General features: G+C 38.8%; 1 protein-coding gene across 5 annotated transcripts in view; it reads right to left on the reverse strand.

Moving 5' to 3' along the window:
* The window catches only part of LARGE1 (LARGE xylosyl- and glucuronyltransferase 1), a 278,062-nt gene that overhangs the window by 249,146 nt on the left and 5,100 nt on the right, over nucleotides 1-23,816 (reverse strand). The window contains exon 3 of one of the 5 annotated variants that reach the window (XM_057420470.1): nucleotides 9,976-10,133. The exons of the other annotated variants lie outside the window; for them this stretch is intronic. The gene's annotated coding sequence lies outside the window, so the exon portion shown is untranslated. The remainder of the gene's footprint in view (nucleotides 1-9,975; nucleotides 10,134-23,816) is intronic. 5 annotated transcript variants of the gene reach the window in all.

The following is a 23,816-nucleotide window of genomic DNA, read 5'->3' on the forward strand; positions in this document are numbered from 1 at the left end:
AGGGAATTTTTTGCTTATTGAAGCAGCCTAGTTTTGCCTTTTCGAATCAAATACAGGCCTAAACTTTCACAAAGCTTCAGCTCCCTTTTTCCCCTGAATTAAGAGTATATAACAGAATGGCCACCAGCACTTGATGAAGTTTCCACTTCCTAAGGGAACTCAACTTGGCTGGCTGAAGGACAGAACTTCAGAACTCACATCTCAGACATAAAAGGGATGAAAGAACCTACCCCACAGTACTCTGTCAAAGGTGTTACAGAAATATCTCCCACTGCATCAATATTTCATGTCTCCTGGCCCCAGAGAGAGGGGAGGTTGCACAGCATCCCCAGCAGTGGAAAATACACTCTTTTTCTTTTTTTTTCTTTTTTTTTTTTTCTTGTTATAACAACCTGAACGCTACTTTAAGAATCCATTATAAAATCAGGAAGCTTCCCACAAATGTTCCCTTAGTTTCCCAGCCCTTGCCACTGTCATGAATCATACAGCACCGGTTAAATCCTCCCTTTAGATGTCACATACTGCTTCAAGATTAGCAATTATTTCTGTTCCTGTTCACTTTATTATAAAGCTTCACAGAGTGCTATGCACACAGACAATGCTTTTCCCTTCATCTCAGCTGACCAGATACTGAATCTATTAAAACTACTTTACTGATAAACATCATTTCAGTGGCACACTCGATGAGCCAAGTTTCTTGTTTTTCCTTTTAGGCTTCTGTGGAAGCACTTTCTTTACTATGCATACTACAAACTTTGCTTTGTCTAGTAATTGAAATACTAAAGTATCTCGCTTGCTTTCCTCTAAAGCACAAGCAAGTTTTAGTGCTCAGAAAAAAAGTAGCAGAGCTGAGAAATCTAAGTACACTGTGAAACACACATCAGGTCACCTTTTGCACACACACTTTAGAACATTATAAGCAGCTTTCACTTCCCAACACCAACCAAATGTCACTTTCTTAGTGAGCTGCCAGGTGCCCTGTAGCTGGCAGTACTACCCCTTCCCTTAATACTAGTTATCTTCTTCAACCTGTAGTAGTGCAGGTTGAGGAAGGCTTTAATTTTAAAGACTCTATACACACTGCCTGCAAACACTACTGAATGCAATTCTCCCAAACACATTTTCTAAAGGTATCTAACACACTGCAATGAAAAAAAGATGTTATGTGAGTTCAGTATCTCCTGTCACCCTTCTCTTTTCATTTTCCACAATGGATCTCTCACCCCACTCCCCTGTTTATCAACATTGGCAGACAAAGGCAGCCATGGTTCCAGATGCCTGCAACTTAATAAAAGGCATTAGGCAAAAGCATGACTTTCCACTGCTGCAAACTGAATAATCCATCACAGAAATAGAACATTCAAGAAAGCACTGCTTGAAAGGGGAGAAAATTAAGGAAGGGAAGAGAAAGAGGCCCATAAAATACAACTGAGGGAAAGTAAACCATTTTTTAAGACGTGTTTTAGAAGTTTACAGGGATTTTGCTGTAAAATGTTTCTAAAGTCTAACACAGTCTTGACTTAGCAGTTAATTAGCAAAAAAAAAGCTGTTCTTCTGACTGGATTATCGTAAACTGTACCATAAGCTAGAGGCAGGACTAGCTGACTTCCCAAGATACCTTCCAACCCCAATTATTTGACAAATTAATGATAAACAATAAGGGAGTCATAAGATTTGCTGCAGGACATCCAGAGACCTGGGAGCACAAGACAATCAACATTTCTACAGTGATTTCAAAATGGCTTTGCAGAAGGAAGACGACGCAGCCTTGGCTTTGAGGAGTCTCAACAGGTTGACATAAAGATACGTATAGCTTCATAGACAATGTTGTATCTATCTAGACATGATGCTTAGGAACAACAAATAGGCTTGCAGACAACTACTTACTCTAAAAATACTTTTTGTCCTCTACTTCTGTTCTATACTTAAAACTGTTTAAGAAGACATTATATTCACTACAGATCTGAAGAAAAGAATCCAAGTATAACGGCTCAGCTCAACCCAGTGGTTAAGAAGGAATGTATCAGAGGCACTACAACCCAGATTCAGGAGATTTTGAAATTCAACCAAAGGTAAAGATGTTGGATTGAACTTTTGAGACAAAAAAAAAGGGAACAGAGGTACATGTGCCACTCAAGCCATGAAAACCAGCTGTCAGGAAAGGCAGTAGAAATGCAGGTCATGGTTAGTATATTCAAATATGAATATACTATATTCATAGTTTATTCATGAATGTGGTATGTCGGTATACTGTGGTATGTCGTTTCTTTCTCCCTTTTTGAAGGGCAGCATTTCTGTATTTATATTCAGGAAGCCATTAAGGAACAACAGAATCAGCATTACTACTGACTTGCTTGTCTAACTAAAATTATGAGGTTGACTTACTCATCTGTTGCAAACAAATTTATTAATCTAGGGCAAATTCATAAGATAGATTTATTTTTTTTTAAGTATCTTAAAAGTCCATTTCTTGTCCTTTGGTCCTCTCTGAAGGTCGGTAATGAAACTCAGATTAACTTTCATACCATCAGTGCGGCAGAGTTTGGGTTTCAGGCAACAATAATTTTGTCATCCTCCAAGATATGTTTATCACCATCACAATTTTTTTTTTACAATTCTACAGGCTTTTGTACTTCTTATTTTAAGGAAAAGAGCTTTCACAGCACTTGCATAGAGACTCATTTTAAAGCCCACATATTCTCTTGGCTTACTTTAAGGATAGATGAAGTTGGCAGCTGTCCATTGAGAAAGTTAGGAACAGTGAAAAGAAAAAAGTCCACAACATAAGTGTTTATTATTCACTGAACACAATTATCACCCACCAGAAAATGGGCAAACTGGCAGGAATGATGACACCAATTCTTTAATAGTCTGCTGGAGATCTAAGAAGCATTCCTGCTTACTCCAGGAAGTAAGCTAACCTTACGTGGTGCATTTGTTCACTACGAGAAAGGCTGTCAATAGCTGCAAAGAACTCCTGTTAAGACTGCCTAGGAAAAAAAGACGACGTGATGCCTACTGATTCTTACAAACAGGAAAAGCACAAATGCTGGCAACAGAACCCACTTTTTGGTATCATACACTTATATACTGACACAGCTGATAGAAACCCCTGGCATGTGAACCTCAAGAACTTGAGAAACTGTAGATGTCTTGGTCCTATTTATTCCCCACTGAAGCGTTTTACCATCTTGACTATGAACAAAATCTTCAAAAACATCTCTATCATAATGGGTATCATCCCAGACTTCTTGAAAGAAAGTCAAGCAAAATTTAACATGGAAAAATGAATTTTCAAGGTAGGACTTGTATTTGTATTCATACTTTTGTACTGCATGAACACAGGGAGCAAGGGGACTCTTCCTCTCTAAATGGGCTCGCACTGTCATTCATGCATCTTCCAGGACAACTCAAAATGCTGTAACGTATTTAACAGTGCAAACCAGCTCAGCTCTCAAGTTCAGCCCTGTAGATCAAGATGATCACAAACTTCAGCCCTCCCTAAACAGCTGCATTGACTTTTATTTTACCACTTCCACTGCTCCTTCTCTTCTCATTCACCCTACCGCCACCATCACCAAAGAAAAAAAAAATTCAGTTTAATTACAAAAAACTTTTATGTATCTCTGATGGAATAAATTAAAAAAAAAAAAAAATATATTGAATTAAAGAAGAACTCTCCTAGTATGCCAAAGCCATGAAAAGGCTTGGGTCTGGAGTGATCAGTCAGGACCAGCTAGTATTCTGATTTTGTATTTAAACAGTGTTCTGTATCTAAGCAGTGCTTACAACAATGCCAAAGAGAAGAAAATTTGATAAATACATTATTTTTTTGCAAAAGACAGCAACAAAAGCTTCCTTATCTAGTTATAGAGAGCACAAGTGGTGATTCTTAGGTTGGAGAGTATCACACAACCTTCAATACAAGGTCCTCTTTCCACTCATTTATACCTTTGCCAAAACCCCCAAATCTAAGGGGGTTTCTATGCTGTCTGCCTCCCTGAACACTGATTTTGTTCAGATCGTTACATCATGCTCTGCAATTTACAGTCTAGCACAAGGAGGTCATTTGTATAACTTCACTGATACTGGCTGAGCTTTAAACATCTCCAGTCATAAATCACTGAGCAACAAGCATTTTGTATGACCACACAACATGCAGTCGCACCACACAATATGCAATCTAACCAAAGAGGTCAATCAACATGCCTAGCCTTCAGGTGTATCAAGATGTTTTAAGGAAAGACATGGAGTAGGGTCACAGCCATTCAAATGCCCAAAATGAAACACTTCAGCCTGTAATATAGAAAATTATGTTTTTGATTGAGAAGTACCATAGAAGTTGACTCTGAAGTGTCAAAACATTCTTCAGAACAGTGTGTTCCATCAAAGTTTCAAGCTGTCAAGTCATATTGTGAGTTGAAATATCTGCTTACTATCTCCTCCAGGAAATGTCTGTACAACAGGTTTAACTAACAGCTGCATAGGAAGCCTTAATTCTGACATTTCTTAGAGTGCTTAGTTTTTAATTTTAGGGTCTTGCACGTTTTCTGTGATGCAACTTTGAGCAATTTAACAGTTCAGCAGTTATGATCCAGTACCTGTATTACTACTAGATTCCTAAATACCCATGGTTATTGTTTCATTAATTTTCTTTTATTGGCATGAAAGTGTTCCAGTATAGATGAGAATTTCACCATGCTAAACTTGACATAAACACTCCAGGGCACAGGGGATTGTCATTTTTGCTGTTTTGCATAAATTTCAGTACACATTAATAATAAAAAAAAAAAAAAATAAATCAAAAAACAGAGAATTTATTCCAAGTAATTTCAATACTGATTTCCCTCCTTCACTTAGCTGATTTTTTCTCTCTCACAGCTTGACATCAATATGCTTTTTCAAAAGCAGTTTCTACCACTGGAGCTCAATTCTGGCTCAGACTATCAGCCACTATCAGTGCTGGAATCTCAGAGCTCAATAACATGGACCTACATTACCTCTCAAGCTTTGTGTTTCCTGCGTGGAAATCTTGAGACAACTAAAGCTGCTATGCAAAGCTGAGGAAGACACATTTTCTCCTTCAAGATGGAGGTGCATCACTGTCACATAACATGAAATGTGATGGAACAGAGATGCTGAAGATGCATTTAGCCCATGGCTCAATTGATGCCCTCTCTCACAATGCTTAAAGGAAAGTACAATTACTATATATGTATTTTTCCACCATTTGTATCTATATTTCTGAAGGAATAAGCTAAAAACTCTGAAAAAGTTCATGCTGGAACTACTGGAAAGTGTGAAGAGATTTTGCAAAAAAAAACCAAACTTCAGGTCTCACATTCTGAAAGGGTTAAATTTTCTAAAGAAGATACCAGTTTTCTGGTTAAATTTTCTAAAGAACAGGCACTCAGAAACCTTTTATACAACCTCTAGCATGCTAGGAAACGTCAGCCTTTTCTCCCAGATGAGAACATGGCCATATCACATTGGTCCCTGCATCAATCACTTCCAGGGAAAATTATCGTAATTAACTGTAATTAGGTCAGAAAATGGAAGCAATTTTTCCAAAATCTCTATTCCAGCTTGGCAGAACACAGCAGCCTTCCTGCCTGCAAGAGACTTGCCTACTGTCAGTTCAAAGCCAGGTGCAAGGGAGCATCTCAGAGTCTCCCAAACCCGCCTCTAGTGCTGCCTCAAGGTCCTGGCACGACTGCCAGTGGGGCAAACACTGTTCCACCAGTGACTCATCATCCTTGAGCTGTTCATGGTTTACTCCAAAAAAAAAACCCACAAAAAACCAACAGATTTCCTCCAGCCAATGGAAACGTCAAAGAAAAAGACCTAATAACAACAGCCAGAAATAAAACACAGCCTCAGTTCATGGGAATCAGCTGTGTTATGCATCCAAAGGAGATTGCACTGATTTTACCTTTACTCCATGCCATTAAAATCCACATCATTTACAACGCTTCCCAACATGCATGAAAAGGGGCTGTACCTGTAAAACCACATACATAAGAGGCCAAAAGAAAAAAAGAAAAAACCAACAACAAACCCCCTTTTTCCAACCGAGGCACAAAAATTCCAGATAGATTCTTACAGACTTCATTAAACACACATATCACCCCCTCAAGGATGTTTACACGTGACCGTTTACATCTGGCAATACAAAGAGTCCAAAGATCAGATAAAAACATTGAGTGACACACACAAAATTTACAAAAGGAAGCAATTCAACACAGCAAGCCCTTTGCCATATTTTCTGGCTTGCATACTATGGATGGTCAAGAGTTCACAAAAGTTAACAAACACTTCAATTGATTACAATGATCAAGATTGAGGAAACAAACAATAAGTTAAATTTCTCTAAAAGAAAAGGAAATTAATGTTTTTAAAGAAATTTCTAATGAAATCAGCAAAAGCTTCCAAAGCAAATATCATGACAATAATAGTATCCACAAAAGCAGGTTGTTCACGTGTCTAAAGGATAACAATTTAGTATTATCAGATGTAGCACTTGTTTTACAAAGCAACAAGTTCCCCAGATTTTTCATAGGCTGCCTTCTTGGAAACTATCACAACATCTTTTAACTAATAAACCAGCACAAAACAACCATTCTAATGATGGAAATTTTGTGAAATGGTAAGTAGTATCTTCTTTATATAGAAATTACTCAAAAATACAAGAACTCATGGTTTGTAAAGCATGCTATTGCTTTACAAAGTCTCCAAATAATCTGGGTTTACCCACCAACACTCATTCTCTCATAGATTTCATTAATTTAAATGTTTAAGCCTTGTACTCTCACAACCACCAAGATACGTATGCCCAAATAATCTGCACAGAGAAGACAAGATCATAGCTGTCAAGTCCATACCATGTCTCCAGAATTCCTGCTCCCTGACAAGCCAGCTTTCAGACAAACTTTTACACATCACTTAGGCATCATTAGTTGTTGTGGTTCTCAGCCTCAAAGTCTTGCTAAATTCAATTTCCAAAAATCCCAGGCCAGTTTCTACTCTGGTAGTACCATCAGGGTTGGGTTTTTTCCTCACTTGGAATGTATGTCTGTTTTCCTTGTAACCTAACAGGAAGAGAAATGGCATACACGGTATGTCAAAGTGTTTTTTCTTGTGCTAGGATAGAGGGTCTTCCGCTTACAAGCCATCTGTGCACTGGCTTTATCAAAGCGCAGGTCTTTTGGTCTGGAAAACCATTTTCCTCCATTTTACTGCTGAGAATGTTGTCCTGGGAATAGTGTTCTTTATTATCAATACAGGCTGCGCTTTTAACTGTTCCGCTTTGTTCGGCTGTCTCTTCTGGTGCTTACACACCTACGCATTTCCATTCATACTGAATTCATAAAATCTTAGTATTTCTTTTATAAATCTCCACTTCTACACCCGTAGTGGCCAAGTGTTTCTAAGGGTGCTGTTATCTATCACATTCTGGTCATTAACACTTGTTAGTCTTGATAGATTGATCTGAGTTTTTAACTATCCATCCTGAAATGGTCATAAAGGTACTATAAAGGTAGTACATAAAGGTACTGCTTTTAAAATAATTTAATGAGAAGTGTAAGAAGTCAGTAACCACTTTGCTTTGTCTTCAGATTTCCACTGGCCATAAATACATGTGCAAACTGTTGCTTTTCCCCCGCACCAGTCCCAGTATTTTGAGTAAATTAGCATAGACAGCTTGTCCAAGAGTAACACTGCAGGATTGCACATCCAAGCAGGATAAGCCTACAATTTGACAGCACCACATATCAACTTTATGAAATTGGTATTACCAATGGGTGAAAAATGCACAATTAACTATTCTTTTTATCATGTTTACAAGAATCCTTTAGAAGTTCCAACTCAGGAGCACTCTGAGTCTTTACACACATAATGTCCAGACCAGGTGTCACCCTAGCAGACCACCTTCCTTTAAGTTATGGTGCTGATTAACTTAGAATAAATACCCACTTGCAAGGGAACATACAGTAAAGAATTATCTCCTGCTTCTAATATCAACTTGAAATTGAAATAGAGTCCATGAGACAAAGGCAGTACTTTGGTTGTGAACCTTAACCAATACACCAGAGAGCAGAACTTTGAACTTGTGGCTAATTACTGATTGGTATGCTAGTTCAGCATGTAAAAATCACTATTACTTCAGCATGCACAGCGACAGCTCCAATTAATAGATAGAAAAACAATTCTTGGCAGAGAAAGCAAAACATGACCAAACATGCTAATGCAGCAGTCTGTTCTTGAATTCACAAGTCTAGTGAATCTTTTTAAGCCTGCATCAGGTTAAAAGAAGGAAAAAAAAAAAAAGCAGTAATTTACAGCTACTGTGGATCTGAACTTCTTTTAAGATGAAGCGACTAATCTCTACCCTACCCCCTCATTTGTGTTTGCAAATTTAATAGAGAAGGTGCAAAGTAATCCTTGTTCTGTAACTTAGCATGCCACCTCTCACGGCAGAAGCGATATATGGAATGGCTCTAGCACACAATATATTAAGATAAAAGATATGCCAAAGAGTATTTTTGGCTTGGTTTCAGGTGTTATTCCATTTCTGAAACAAAACTTTTCCTTCATCAGCCCTTTCAAGTTTTAAACAAAACCAAAACCGTCTCAATGTTTTCCATTCACATACAGACAAATACAAATTTTTATAATATGAGCAGTGCAACTGTTTAGATAAGAAGGAGATCCCTTTGGGGACTAGGAGGAAACCGCCATTACAGAGTATCACCCACGGCCATTCCAAGAAAACATTCACACAGCTAGTTTAAAGACAACTTCCAAATACCACAAAAAATCACACATATGCTTGGAAGACAGACAGGGAGATGACTTGCATAACAGACCACTCCAAGAAAAGCTCAAGGAGGAATTTGTCAGTTTTTTAATCTTCCATGTTTTAAAGTTTTTAAGAGTGTTAGAAGCAGTCAATGGCATCAGTGAAGAGAACTGCACAGAAATGTGCCTTAGTGCAGTTTTATCTACTACTAAATCTCTTGAGGGTAACAGATGAGTGCTAATCTTCTTGAGATTGATGCTGAGATTCATGCTTCAGTAGCAAGTTTCAGGGACAACTGAAAGCTGATCACATACTCCACAGATGTCAGCTGGGGGTGTTTCTAGTCAGAAGCCTACCCCAAAAACAGAACAACACTTAAGTCTGAGATGCTTTGTGATCTAGCCAGTCCTGTAGTCTTCCTTCTTTCTCCTCTCCCCTTACTTTACCTCTTGCTCCTATAAAGATCATTTAGGCAAACATACAGATGAAGTGACAAATTATCATAAAATTTCCCTGAAAACTCACTTGAAATTATAAAGGATCTTCTATTATAACCAAATAATAACAGGTTATAATCAAAAAAGAAACTGAATTGCAGCTTAATGCTGCCAATGCAGGAAAGTAACAGTAGACTGCAGTTATCAAGGGAGCAGATTGTCCAAGTTCAGTTATTGATTTTCACTTTGTTCAGAAAAATATCAGGTTACTACTTGGCTTAGAGAAGAAATGAGTTAGCTTTACAGGGAAAAAAAATTTGCTTATTTCCAGAGACAGGTTAGTTTAAATTTCAATAGAGTGATTTTAAGAACTGTTATTGAAACATAACCTGTTCTTTTCCTTCAATTACAGATCATCTTGTGGGAAAATACTGTACTTTTACTGGTAATACTGAATCTTGGACCAGCCAAAAAGCAACAAGGAATTTTAGAAGGAGGGAAAAGAATAATTCCAAATAGCATATAGGTTTTTATTCTTGCTAGAGTAGTTAATTTGAAACTTTTAGCTGGCTCCCATCTGTTGGATATAGTTATCTTTTGTTGAGAAATGCAAAGCTTTTTTTTATTCCAACTGACCTACTGTATTCAGAGAGCTACTAACAGAATGTGCTATCATATTCTTAAGCTTTTTTTAAAAACTGCAGTTGTTTATACCGCTTAAGATTTGCTACTACTAACCTCAGTATAGGTATCCAGTCTTTTGAGCTCACATAGTTTTTGTTTGATTCATGATCTTTAAATATTTTCTCAAGGTCAGCTGGGCACTTGTGTACTGTATTTTCTGAATAGTCTGCGCTTTTAATCCATGCTGATCAATTGGCTTCCTACAGAAATACCTGGGGAAGAAACCAGGACACATAACTGACAATGCAAGATAAACAATCAGTGGGTCAAACTGTGAAATGTGGTACCTTCTTTATGACTCAAAATTTCAAAAATGAAGATGGAAAATCTCAGTACTGCATACATCTTAATCATTATTTATGGATTTTTAATTCCTGGAGCCAGGAATAGCTGCTGGAATTCTACAGCCCGATTCCATCGGGTCAAATGATCAGAGTAATTCCTCTGGCATTAACAAACATCTCATTATGAAAAAGAGACAAATGAAAATACTAAGAGATGCAGAGCAAAATTTCTGCACCCTACTCTCTTGAAAAACAAAACAAAATACCAAGCACATCCATTATTATATCTCAAAAGTATATCCATCTGGAAAGTCTTGCCTTCCAGATGCTTCCCCCTACTATTTCATTGTCCTGCTAATCTCTGCAACTACCCCTAGGGGAAAAACAAAACACTACACAATTTACTGTCAGGCTAACATTTTGAAGGAAAGACAATACAAAAGGAAATATACTCTGGACAACAGTCAGCTTCAATATTACAATTGCAGAAGCAGAAAAACAGAAGCAGATCAATTTGAATAACACTGAATGCAAAAAAATGTAACAATGAATTCATAAAAACAAAAAGCATCTTACATGGACATAAGAGTAAAGAAGTGCATTTTCAAAAGACAAAAAACACAAATCAGTAAGGAAGCCTACCAACTTCTTCCCCTCAAACAATCAACATTTAATCACATTAATGAGGCAAACCTTCAACTATGGAGGTTTTTTTTGTTTATTTGTTTGTCCACAATATGTTCTCTCCAGGCTTCAGCAGGATGACAAGGTTTCTTCTTACCAGGAGTAACCCATACACTAAAGAACCTTGCAAGCCCACCAGTGAAGCAACAGACAGTCATTTTACTAAGTTATGATAGGGTTGGACAGATTTGTAAATGAAGTCGTTCAATCCTGAAAGTCAGATCTCTTAAGTCACATGAAATGCTTGACCTTTTAGTAGCTCAGCTATCTATTTTGTACCCCTTTTTGTTCCACTGGACCACTAGCTAGAAACTCCACTGCCTGTTGTGATTGAAACTGACTGAATGAGGGGTTCTGGTGCAGAGAGAATCTTCCCAAAAACTTACACAGTTGTCACAATAAAGAGATCTACCAAGTACTTGACCAGGGATGAGTTTTATTTCTATCAAATTCTTTTGTATGGTTGGTTTTAAGTGTGATTGAAAGTATAGCACCTCTTTCAAACCTCAAGGCACATTATAACAGTACAAGTAAGCAAAGAGTTGATTTAAAACACAGTTGTAACACACTTCTGGTATATGAATGCAAAGGGACAGTCATCAAGGAACAAAAAACGGCACTTGGTTTTACAGAGCTGTAATGCTCTTACTGTTTTACTATCTTCCATGCTCAAAAAAACCTTCAGAAGCCAGCAGCATGCAACTTGGAGAACATACTCATACCCTGTATGAAAGTTTCCACATCCCCAGGATCCCCATCCCACTTCAGCTTTACAAACTTTTTTGATTATGAGCTGCTGAAAGTATGAAAATCTGGACAGATGTAGGCAAACCAAGTGGACACAGAAGAAACCTGTAAGAATTCACACTGGTTAACCCTGTTAGGCCAAGAATATATTCTATTAAGACATGTATAAACTAAGCACCCAACAGCCAATTTGGCTGTAGCTGCCTTGGATATTATTCCAGAATCTCCCAGTACTGCCTGGCTCTCCCTTTTGCAGGTTCCTTACCAGACACAGAGAGCTATAAGATCAAATTCAAATGAGAACAATCCTTCAATTGCATGATACTAGCAATATAATTTAAAGCTTTGTCTACGCTATATAGTGTTACTTGTGAAAGATTTGGGTATGTTTCCAGAGCACACTAATTCATTCTCTCCAGTCAAAGTACCTAAAATACTCTTTACACCAGCAGAGTAAGTAACAGGTAAAATCACTACACCAAGTTCGCACAACAAAATAAAATGTAGTGGTTCAAACTCGTTTTACCCTCCCATCTTGGAAACGCCACATACACACGTGTTTCAGTAAGTGAAGTAATACTTGTATCATGCATACTTGGAAAACTACCCTAAGTTACTGTGAATCAACATGCAACATCAATATTTCCTCCACATATGGAAAATATTTCAGTCATAATTCCTATCTGTAAATATACTATGTCTGAAATCTTAAAAACAAAGCCATTTGTGTTGTCACAACATGATCATCTTGAAAGTGTCCTAACTGAAAAAATTCTTCCTTTATACAGCATTCAGATAACTCAGACAGAATATATATTCCAGACAGAATATATATTCAAGAAACCTTACAGAAAGAAAAAGTATCTTCTAACTTCTATGAAGAATATAGGCCAAAAGCCCCTACTTTTTTTTTTTTTAATTCTAAGTAACTTACAAATTTAGAGATGCTCTATTTCAACAGAGCTAGAGGAGACAGGTTAATTTGCTGTGGCAACTTTTACTACAGAAATATTTTTATTTGCTAAAGCATCACCCTCTACGCGCAAGTAGTTATCTACTAAGTCAGAACTATTTGCGTTTCTCACCACTGTTATTTCACCTCATAGATCTCTGTTCATAAAATGTTTGTCAAAACGCACTCACACATAGCACCAGGCAAAGAGGAGATGAGAGGTAGATGCGTCTGCATGTTAGTGGGTGGGATGAGAAAGAAGCCGGGGAAGCAGCTTTGCATCCAATCCATTACAGCTATTTTCCTTTTAACCATCTAAAAGCAACTCACAAATTCACCTGAAAAGCATTAAATCCTCTGAACTTACAAAATGATGCATTATTGAAGTCACAGCAGGGAAGCTAACTCAGTTTAGAGGACATAAAAGACTAGCTCTAGAGCAATTTTTTTCATTACCAGGTTATGGATAAAAAACAAAGGTAACGTTTTAATGTAGTGAGATGATGTGGAGTCACAGAAAAAGCAAGGCAAAGGCTGTGTTTCTTTCCAGAAGAAATTCCTTTCCAGAAAAATTCATCTCAGATACATTTTCCACCTCAAAACCAGCAAAACCAACCAGCAATATCTTAATCTCTTAGTTCCCTACTCCGGCATGTTACCTTTTTTTTCACGGATGCTTTCTTCAGCTGCTTGAGTGCATGACTCTTGGAATAAGCTAGCTGTCTAAGATCTGAAACTCACTTCCACCCTTTAGAGATTCTATCACTGCAACGTTTATTACTGTAAAACTGAGGCTGCAGTAAAGTCTGCAAGTTAAAGAAATAAATTCTGGATTTCCTATATTTTTCTCTGCTTTAGATTGTTTATCTTAATATGGGCCTTTAGTGGTTGCAATGCTTGTCAAAATACACAGAGTTGCAAATTCTACTAACCTATATTCCCATTTGCCAACTACACAATATATACACTGCAAGTACGGTACATGTGTATCTTACTAGTGTTCCAATACATCAAAGCACAAAATTGAAGGCATTTCTGTGTAGTATCACCATGGGACAGGACTAAGTGAGCAAAAGGTCCTTATCTAGCTCCATCCAAGCTACTGAAGGTGAAATCAGAGGTGAAACACATACAGCAAGAATGACTAAACCCACAAATGGTGCAAAATTATTTGTTTTATTACATGAATAAAAAAGCCTACAATCATACCGAACAGGCTATTATCAAATCTCTTTGTGACAAAGCTTTCAGTCAAAAAGGACAAATAATAAAAATGAGTGCATAAATCCCAAGGACGTGGCTTAAGGCCATTATCCCAGAGGATTACAAAATGTTTTTTGAATCCTGCCTCTTTGCTTTTAGTACATCCATCTTTGTTTTAATACTTTAGCTATTATTACCAGTGGTATATGAAAACTAGAGTTCCCTGTAGTTATGAATGGCAAAAAGAAAAACCCTCTCACTCGTTAAGAGAGAATCTAGGGTATACTTTGAAGGTACATTTGATAACCTTAGGATAAGAGTGTGTTTTTAATGAGTCCTACCAGTCTTGTCCAACTGTGTAATGCTTTCATTATTGAGGACTATACTGGGCATAATGGACTGTGGTTGCCAGGCACGACCATAGACCCATGGTTTTGCTGTGCTAACAGTGGTGCAATGAAGAAACTACGCCTCTCCCAAGGTACTCACATGATCCAAGGGTAAAATTAGGGAAAACAAGTGGCTAAACCAGGGAAATATAGCTGAAACACAAGAGGAAACAGGGCAAATATAGCAAACAGCAGTCACCACACATTTGGTGATGCAACAAGGGAGTAATCACTCCCAAATTACAGCACCGTTTTCACTGTCGATATTCAGAACATTCATTACAGACTACAGTGTGTAAACATGGCACAGTCTTACTTGAAGACTACAGTTAAGGAAAATTGCTCAATTTACATATAGCACAGATTAGGATTTCAACCTGGACTCCCGATAAAATTGATGCTCTGTGCAACCCTAAGTGAAAATTAAAAATCGTTGGTGCAATTAAAAGATTTCACCAAGTAGCCCACAAATCTTACAGAGGTCATCACGACACCCCACGTCTGTCAAAATTACAGACGTCATTAAACACACACACCCCTCAATTTCTAAGAACACTTTCATACATAAATTAAAAAAAAAAAAAAATCCACAACCTAGCTTACCATAAGCTTGGTTTTTGGAGTCAGTAATTGCGCACTTTTGGTCTCAAGGCAACAGCCTTTTCCCAGAGATACATATATACATTTGACCTAAAATGTGCATTGAAACTTAGGTTAGTAAAAAAAAATGAAGCTCCAAAGTGAAAGGTGGGGTCCAAAAACTAGAAGCAAAACCAGAAGTGAGAGAGTCAGTGAGGAGGTGAAGAATAAACATGAACATGCTGTTCTAATTTACTAATACAAGAAGTTGAGTACTGTTTATAAAAGCAGAATCCTTTTCTTCCTGACTGCTACACCACTATTCTCTTAATGATTAGGAAGAATGAAATTGGATTAAAATCTTCAGTGCTAAATTTCTGCTTCAAAATGATGGTGTTTTTCAGGAAGACAGCTGCTGACTCAAGTAAAAAACTAGCAAAACTGAGTGGTAATTAAGAGATTTCATTCACAACGCAATTTCACATTTATACAGAGGGAAATGTGCTTCTTATGACATGAAATTTCCCATAGTACTGAAATGGCGAATGGAGATACCATCTAAGTCCTCCATTTGTCCTGTGAAGTAAGCCATCATTTCTTATAGAAAGTAAGCATGCACTTGAATAAAGACAACTGTTGAAGGCAAAACTTTAGAGGTAATAAATACCACTCAGAGCCAAAGACAACAGTTCTTGGAACTATTTAGGATCATTTATTCGGATCCTGTTCCAAAATTCAAGGCAACAGGCGTAATGCCATTACATTCCTATATAGTTGGAGCAAGCCTTAACGGCTCTGCAATATGCCTAATACAATTTCCCAAGTTGTATTTACAGAAATTAGACCTGTATCAGTTTACACTTTATTTCACATCAATGGTTTCAGATTGTGAATTCCTGAATGTTTTACAGATGCACAGGCAGATGGAAAAATAACACAAGAATCTGCATTTCCCACTAAGTCAAGAACTAAGAACCTTAGAAATCGTCTGCAGATCACCATTTATTGTAAAAAATTTCATAAGAATTAATGACCTTAAAGACGAGAATTTTGACTATGTAACATTTCATACTTGCCTTCACCTCAAAGGAAGTTTTTCCTAATAGACACAGAGCATCCACTTATTTTTGGTTTATTATATAAACATGGGACAGGTAGACATGTCAGTGTTTCTATTAGGTTCTTGCAGAACTTCTTCTTCCCACCTGTAACTTAACAATGGCAAGAAATTTTGCATTAACTGTGCTAAGTCTGGGTAGAAAATCTCTCCTTTATTTGAATATTCAATTTTTTTAAATAAATAAGTATCTAAGAATCGAAAACTTCAGTCTGTTAGCTACAGATATGCAAAGAGAAGAAAGAAAAAACCCTACAATTATGATAGCACTTTGGCCATTCAGTGATGCTTAGAGAGTTGAATTAAATGCACTGAGCACATCCCAATCTAGGTATAACAAGTAATCTCTGATACACTTCTATGCCAGCCCTTAGCAAAGCAGCTTCTAGAATACAAATCCTCATCTGCATCAAAAAGCTACTCTTGAGCCACAGAATTAGAGCAAAACCTCACATATCTGTGTTTGTGTTCTGCCAGCAAAACAAGTAAGCCCAAAATTCTTAAAATTGCAGCATCCCCTCCAGATTTCACACCAAGTATAAGCCATGACAAGAACATCTTGAATGAAAATTAGTTCTAAATGAAAGCAAGAATACTAAGCAAGAATACTTAGCACCTTTCTGATGCATTTCTTCTTTCAAAAACACTTTGCAAATACTAAAGTGTCAAGATATAAAAGAACCATTGTTTCAGTGAAAGGAAGCGAGAAAAGAAGATGCAAAATTTGGTACCAAAATGGATGATGGCTGGATGGCTGACACTTCAGTTTTGTATACTGTGTTTTCATTCCCATCTTATTGATGCATCAAAACAGGTTCTGCAGTATTAGAACAGCAAAGGAATTACTGCATATTGAGAGATCCTGGTAGACCTAGCGCACTTTCAACACTAATATTTTTCCAACTGAAATTACTATTTCTTTTCTTCAATGAAGACTGGTTTTTTTTTATTTTATGTTATTTTATTTTTTCTATACTACCATAAAAAAAACTTTTATATTGTTACTGGGAATAAAGTGTTTTTCCTTTGCAGTTCCCATTACTGCATTTCCAAGCCACATATACCAACACAGTCAAGATGCTAGATACAAAGCTGCAATTTGTTTCAATTTGTCCACTACATGCCCTGCTGAATTTCATTTCCTTTTTTAGGGCATTTTGTAGTCCTTTAGCCACAGCTGACAGGAAAGACTTCTGCAAAGATTCATCACGAAACATTATCTGCTCCATTCATGCTCATTTGGGTGTCTAATACTACTAACACCAATCAACGCTGGGAAATCTACGGAGAAGTCCATGCTATCCAGAAGTATCACTGCATACTCGCCAGTATTCTACCACAGCAAAAACTGGTAGCTGACGGATGGAGACCCAATCTCAAAAAGCAGAACTCTTGATAGATCCTCATCTATATTGCTTAGTATCTCACTCTACTATTAGCAGTGCTGATTTCTGTGAAACAACTCATGGCAAAAGTAAAGCAAGAATGGCAAAGTTCTTCACTTCGGTGTTTAATGTTCACCTCATTAAGGGCCCAGCTTGAAGCCCTGTGAACCTGGCAGAAACATTCCCTCTGGGATTCTGAGTAGGGCATTGAAAAATTAAGGGCTTGAACAGGATAGAGAAAGGAAGTGAAGCTAGTTAACAGCAAGGAGCACAAGTTTCACGTCCTCCCATTGTTCAGCCTAGTTTAGCAGGCTTGGTTACTAGTGGGAATTTGCACTCAGTTACCACAGTCAACTCAGATAAGAGTTCCAGTTGGCAAAAAACCCACAAAGAACCATGACATTTGGTTGTCAGGTAAACATTTGACAGGAATATCCAACTGAAAACATTATTAGGTATCATCTAACAATCTCCTTATCTGAAAGCAGAGAGGATTTGAAAATAGACCTGGGACAACCTAACAATTAGAGTGATTTCTCACTAGAAATACTTAATTTGGCATTAGAAACGGCTCCTGAAAAATACTTCTCACTCTTAATAATGTTATTGCTGGCATGCTGGAATACCAGTGCTCAATCCAGTAAAACTTTACCAGAAATTCCATTTTCTCCTGTTTTGTTCTGATAAATCAAAGACACTAGGTCCTAAAAATGACAGCTGTATCTGACTAAAAACAGACCAAACAAGACATGTTCTTGGTGATCAAAAAAAGTTGTATAACAAAGTCAGATAGGCAGGGTGAATACCAGCAAAGGAAAAGACACAAAAACACAAGGGAACTTAGATTTCTTGCTCTGTGATGAATGACTCAGCTCCTGACATGTTAGATGCATTTCACCTTCATATACTACCATCACACGGCAGGTGCAGTGGGATCTGTCATGACCCTGCTAAAGGTTTCCATTTGGTTAGTCCAAAAATTTGGTGTTATATACTATTGTAAGATTTTATTCTAGCACTTTCAAGTCAAATATAAAAATGTACTTAAAATACATCAATTTGAAGCAAACCAAAACAATGCAATCTGACAGAGAAAAGCAGTTGTGTCCCAGAACTAAAGAGATTTCTTTTTTCAGAATTGTTCCATGCTGCTGCTTCTAGTGGATTGCAACACAGGAATAGAGATTTTACTTTTTCCAAAGATATTTTAACAAACAAAACCATGTGTAAATAAGCCAGTATTACTCAAATGATAAATTATTGAGATTAAATGTACTATCTAAAAAAAAAAGAAAATAAAAAAAGGAAAGTACAAACTATCAGTATTCAAACAGTTGAGCACACTCTTACTTCTGCACTTTTACAAGCTCTTTTAGGTAGGAACAGTTTCTTGCTTTGGGAATTTCTGACACCCCAGCTATATTGGTTGATGGTGTGAAGAGTGACTGTTGATTGACATAACTTGGCTAGCAGAAGCTGCCACAGTACTCACAGTCACATTGGCAAAAACAGTGCTTTTATCTGAATTGTTTCCATCATTTGTGGAGGCTGGGTTTTTTTTTCCCACAAATAAACACAAAGATTATAAACATAGGGAATTAAAATATTTTTGTGCAGTTTCATGGTTAGGATCTTGTTGAGATGATGGAGATATGGTGGGATGGCTTGCATGACTACAGTGCTACAGTGTCTTTAGGAAGGACATGTTGGAAAGTAAGGTGGTGGAATACCCCTTTATGTGAAAGAGCACTTGGAGAGCAAGGAGTTTAGCTTATGGGTAAGTATTAAAGAGCAAACCATTATGGGTGACACTGCAGTGGACAACTACTATAGGCCACCTAACCACCAAGAACAAGTGGATGAGGCCCTCTACAGACAGGCAGAAGCAACCTCACACTCACAAGCCCCAGTCCTCACCAGGGACTTAAACCACTGTGGTATCTACAGGGAGGACAACACAGGCAGGGATAAGCAATCCAGAGCTTTCCTGCAGAGCACTGATGACAAATTCCTCACTCAAGTGACAGAGGTGCCAACAACAAGAGATGCTGTGCTGGATCTTATTCTTTTGAAGAAGGAAGGGTTCCTGAGGGATCTGAAGGTCAAAGGTAGCCTTAAATTGCAGTGACCATGGTGGCATTCAGGATCCTCAGAGGAGAGCGCAGGACAAAAGAAAAGTTGATCAGAGCCCTGGACTTCAGGATAACAGACTGGGCTCTTCAGGGGTCTGCTTGAAAGAGGCCCTGGAGGGAAGAGGAGTCCAAAAAAGCTGGTTGATACTCAAGGATCACTTCCTCTAAGCTCAAAAATCCATCATCCCAGTGAGCAGGAAGCCAGGCAAAAATGCCAGGAGGCCTACATGGATGAATAAGTAGATCCTGGCAAAACTCAAACACAGAAAGTATAAAAAAGCTAGAAGCAGGAACAGGTAACCTGGGAGAAATACAGAGACATTGCCTGAGCATGCAGAAATGCAGTCAGGACAGCCAGAACCTACCTGGAGCTGAAACTAGTGAGAGATGTCAAAAATAAGTATTTAAAGGGAAGGTATAAAGAAGATGGAGCTAGATCCTTCTCAGTGGTGTTCAGTGATTGAAAAGAGACAATGGGCACAAACTGAAACATAGGATGCTCCCTCTGAACATCAGGAAACACTTTTTTACTGTAAGAGCAACTGATCAATGGTGCAGGTTGCCCAGAGAATTTGTATACTCTCCCTCTTTGTAGATATTCAAAGTCCATCTGGATATTGTCTTGCAGAACCTGCTCGAGGTGGGCCTGCTTGGGCATGGCGGGGAGACCAGATGACCTCCAGAGGATCCTTCCAGCCTCAACCAATCTGTGATTCTCTGAACGCACTGCTGTGTCAGACAACTTCCAGTATAAACCAAGGTTTATACTGCTGTTTTATGCAAGCATTCCTATTCCATAAAGAATCAAAACGGAACATGGAAAATAAACCATGCTCAAAAATTAGCTAGTTAGGGAAATCCCTTATACTAACTGCAGGCCCAGAAATCTTTATTACTGATGCATAATCCAGTATTTTTCAGTTTTAGAACAGAAAGGGCAGAACCTCACCTATGAAAATTTCAAAGAGCTTTACGACAAACAGGGCATGTGAAAAATTTGCTCTGTATCACACTATACCACCTTCAGACTCCTGTCAAATTTGGCTTTACCTCAGTGCTGCTTCCCTCTCTTCATTTCTCTCCACCCCTTCACCCTTACAAATTTGCCCAGCAACACGGCCATACCCTTCTACTCAGACAGATGCTGTGCCTGCCCTTGTTTATCACTCATCAAAACTGATAGGAACTCATGTCATAAATAAAAGTGCTCCATTTTTAACCCAGTTAGCATGGGTCAATAATTCAGCGGAAACTGTGGTCTCCTTACATTCACTTATGGTGACTTCAGCTAAATGGCAATAGCCTGTGCATGTTTTCCTCTCCAGGTCGTTAGCATCACCTGGCCATAGACAAAACTCCATACATTTAAAGAACACTAACCTGCAACCTTTAAAGACCAAGATATATTCATTTACTCCTTCAAGCATTCTCATATTTCTTTCCCCTTTAAGCGCTTAAAGCCCTTTCTGTGAGCCCTGCTAGCTCCTGGGCTAGCATCCTTTTCCCCCTTTGGGAAAGGCATACCTCATATGCCGCCTGCAGGCCTGGTGCCGTGTTGTTGTGGTTTAAACCCAGTCAGGTAATTCGTTCGCTCACTTCCCCCCTCCCTTTCTTGCCCTCCCCCTGCTCCCGGAGGGACGGAGAGGAGAATCAAAAGAATGCAACTCCCACGGGTTGAGATAAGAACAGTTTAGTAACTAAGGTATAACACAAATCACTACTGCTACCACCAATGATAATAATGATAAAGGAAATAACAAGGGAACAGAATACAACACCTCACCACCTGCTGACCGATAACTCGCCCCCCAAGCCCGACCAAGCTCCGACCGATACCTCCTCCAACCCTGCAGTCTCCCAGCCCTTCCGGCTAACTCCCAGTTACCTCCTGGGCATGACGTGCTGTGGTATGGAATACCTCTTTGGTCAGTTTGGGTCAGGTGTCCTGTCTCTGCTTCCTCCCGGCTTCCCCTCCTCCCTGGCAGAGCATGAGGCTCACAAAGTCCTTGGCCAAACCAAAACATCTCTATCAGCTCTGTTCCCGAGCCGAAAGTCAAAACACTGCACTGCACCAGCTACCAAGGAGGAGAAACATGACTGCTACTGCTGAACCCAGGACACGTGTAAACCAACCCATGATCAAAACCCACAGAATTCTGATGTTGACACAAGTCCCAGAGCCAGGAATTAATCGGCAAGATTTTTCTGATGCTACCACTATCATTGTTTGCGACTGGCAGGAGGGATAAGACTACTTGGGCTCCTGAACCCTGAAACAGTTGCCCCAGTGCCCTGAAGTCCTTCTTAAGTCCTTAAGGCTTCTTGAAGGTATTTCCTCATTCCCCACCTGGAAGACTAGTAAAGGATAATAGTCACTGGGCATACCAGACAAGAGAGTTTTCCAGTAACATCCCTTACGCTGGCCCCAGGGAGGGAGTAGACTTCCCTGTGAGTTGGGTCAGGTCGACATGTGGGGCCCTCTGCTCCCCTTAGCATGAACTCACCAATCACAACCACTCTACTTTTTTTCCTAGTAGAGTTGCTTGTGATACAAGGCATTCTCTGACTCTTCTGTGGCGACTCTTCTACGCTGGGTGATCCCTTATCTAGAATCATAGAATAGTTAGGGTTGGAAAGGACCTTAAGATCATCTAGTTCCAACCCCCCTGCCATGGGCAGGGACACCTCACACTGAACCATGTCACCCAAGACTCCATCCAACCTGGCCTTGAACACTGCCAGGGATGAAGCATTCACAACTTCCTTGGGCAACCCATTCCAGTGCCTCACCACCCTCATAGTAAAGAGCTTCCTCCTTATATCTAACCTAAACTTCCCCTGTTTAAGTTTGAACACATCACCCCTTGTCCTACCACTACAGTCTCTACTGAAGAGTCCCTCCCCAGCATCCTTGTAGGCCCCCTTCAGATACTGGAAGGCTGCTATGAGGACTTCATGCAGCCTTCTCTTCTCCAGGCTGAGCAGCCCCAACTGTGTCAGCCTGTCTTCATACAGGAGGTGCTCCAGCCCCTTTATGATCCTTGTGGCCCTCCACAAATCTAATTCATCATCTTCCTGATCCTCAAGTACCAAGGCCTCAAACCTGTTGTAGAGGGGTACTGGGAAGGTGACATAAACTGGGGAGTAATATACCATCTACACCGAGGAGTAACCTGCTTCCAACCTCCCCTGTCTCCTAGGTCTCCTCCATCTGCCTGGTGGCTAGAGGGTAGAGGATCCTTCATTTCTTTTGTTTCAAGTGGCTAGCTTGCTTCTCTCAGGGATGGTGAAGTGTGGGTCCACCAGTCAATCTCCTCCTCATATTCCCCTATGCTCCTTAGCCATTCCACCTCTTCCTGTAGCTCTGCCACCATGCAGAGCAAACATCAACCTGCTGACATCTAACTTGGAAGAGTCACTAAAGAGGAACAGACTTCTCATAAATGTAGTTGATGTTAAAGAGATCTGAAAGATCAAGAAAATAATACAAAGTATTTGAAAAATAACAATAGAAAACATCCACCTTTACACAGACCTCAATCTCAAATGCTCCAATTCTCTACTTTGATAAAACAGCACCTAGTTGTATGGTACGCACTGAAGAATTAAAAAATACAATTGTACCCTTTTAAGAGGGTAGGAACCATTTTTATCTTGCATAAGAATTCTCAGGTACACCAACCAATATATTATCTTAGAAGACTTGTCTTACATGAATGATAACCTCCCTGTGTTTAAATCTGAGTCACATTCTAGAACCAGTCCTAGAATTGAAAAAAGATGAAACAACAGAAATACAGAATATAACTGCTGCTTGCACAGCCTCAGAGTTAATGTCTGTTCATGCTCTACAAAAAACCAAGAAGGCTATGAGTCCCTTCTGTTAGAAAACAATGAAAGCTAATATCCTTAAGAACAACATGATCTAAAGAATATATATTTGGAGATTTAATAATGCTAGAATGATTGGTTTTAATCTCTTATTTCTATCCAGTGGCATACACCTTTCTCATAACTTCATCCTGAAAAATATTAGATTAAGCAGATTCATATATTGAAGTCCAGTCATTTCTGAACATAAAATTCCATTGGCAGTATTGACTAGCAATACCATTAACTGAAGACAGAACAGAAAACAATCACCAAGGTGACTGAGGTTCAGGGGCACAGCAGGGGAATCAGAGAGAGGAAGGTGAAACTTAGCCAGAAGGAGCTGGGTTGAGAAGCCTGACTATTAGCTGGAAACTTCATCTAGTTTAAACAATTCACTTGAATTTACATCTAATTTCACAATTCTCCTTGCTCCCACCATTTCACCACTCAGTAGCACTTTATATTCCAAGATGAGAAACATTCTTTTCTCCCAAGTCCAAAACAGGTACGAAAGTCCATCTGGCAATTGTAGGAAAACAAAGACTTTCAT

The sequence above is a fragment of the Pezoporus wallicus genome, unplaced genomic scaffold (genome assembly GCF_028554395.1).
Source record: "Pezoporus wallicus isolate ANWC-B61680 ecotype Strahan unplaced genomic scaffold, APGP_CSIRO_Pwel_v1 contig_2871, whole genome shotgun sequence".
Lineage (NCBI taxonomy): Eukaryota > Metazoa > Chordata > Aves > Psittaciformes > Psittacidae > Pezoporus > Pezoporus wallicus.